Raw genomic sequence first — 1,577 nt, forward strand, 5'->3', positions numbered from 1 at the left:
ATGAGGTGGAAAGAGTTTTGTGAGGTTTGTTTCCTCCCAGGCATCTCTGGATGTGGGTATTTAAGATATTTATAAGATTCAAGCTCCTTAAGACACTAATTTTTAACCTCTCTGAGCCCAATATCATTAATATTGTTGATGCTCTAATGTGAACTACATTTTATAACATGCTGCTAATTTGACGAGAAGGAAGGTTAAGGAAACTTATTGATCCCTAATTAAAATACCACAATATAACTTTTGTTCTTAAACACTTAAAGAATGAGGAGATGTGCAGAACCTGGCATCTTGATGAAAATATGAATGTCTAGCATCACACTGCCCCCTGGAGCCAAAATCATTAAACTATCAACTTTTCTTCAAGTCAAACTTTATTCATTATCTCAAAAAAAGAAAGAAAAAGGAGTAGATTCTGATTCTGAGCGAATGACAATCCCACCCCGCCCTCCCCATCCCATCCCCACCAAACTAATTAACTCCCCCTAAATGTGGACTAATTGGAATATCTTTTAACTCAGTAAACAGTCGGTGGCCTTTTCATCTTTCACTGAGTGTCGGCCACAACACTGAGCACACGAATTGAATGCAGGGAAATAATTGGGCTCCACAGCATCCGACAGCTGAGCGGTGAGACAGTGAGCTTCGGAAAAATTAAGATTCTGCCTTAACGCTCAGGGTTTAACTCAAGGTCGCGACCGTCGCTTTGTAGATGTTCTCACTCATTTTTTACTTCTGTGGGGATTTTAAATGTTACTTTACCGTGTCGTCCATCACACACTTCATCTGAGAGAATATCATAAAAAAACAAAAACACACACACACACTCTGTAAGACATTCACATCTGATTAGACTTCTGTTAATAAATTAATCAATGTCAGTAAGCCCCCATAGCTCCTCACCCCCCCCCCCCCGTTACCCACAATTCCAGCATCTTATCCACCGTCACCTTCCTGAGCCAACAGAGAAACAAGTCAATCTTGCATCGCACTGAACAGCTTATAAATTACCATCAGGAGTGGATGGAGCGCATTTCAGTGACCTGTGGGTGTTTTACATTGAAGTGATACGGCGGCCAATGGTAGATGGTACATCTTTGGCCGTCCTTCCCACACAGATAGCAGTCATACAGTCGCTTGTTGGTGATGGCATTATAGCAGTCAATGCAGTTTAAGATCAATGGTTCACATTTGGGACAAAAAAGGTTTTGAGCTTGTGAAATGTTGTTTTAGGGCCTGGTCACATCCATGCAGTTTCAAAGGGAACATCACAACGCTGAGATTTGATTCGTATGTGTGACCAGGCCCTAAAATCTTAAGGTTGTATATCAGCTTTTGTCAACCTGTTGAACGTTTTCAAATCCCTGGTAGTTCTGATTAAATCTTATTGAATTTCAGCCGTGTTCTGGACATGGTTATCCACAGTAACTGATCCTAAACCAGGTTAGGACAAACATCAAAAGGAAGTGCTTTCAAAACACTAAAGATTTTTAGCAGATCTAGATAAATTACAAATGTATAAAAATGACTCATATTGTATCAAATATTCTCAAAACTTCTTCGACAATGAGTGTTGTGGG

The sequence above is a fragment of the Hippoglossus hippoglossus genome, chromosome 1 (genome assembly GCF_009819705.1).
Source record: "Hippoglossus hippoglossus isolate fHipHip1 chromosome 1, fHipHip1.pri, whole genome shotgun sequence".
Classification (NCBI taxonomy): Eukaryota; Metazoa; Chordata; class Actinopteri; order Pleuronectiformes; family Pleuronectidae; genus Hippoglossus; species Hippoglossus hippoglossus.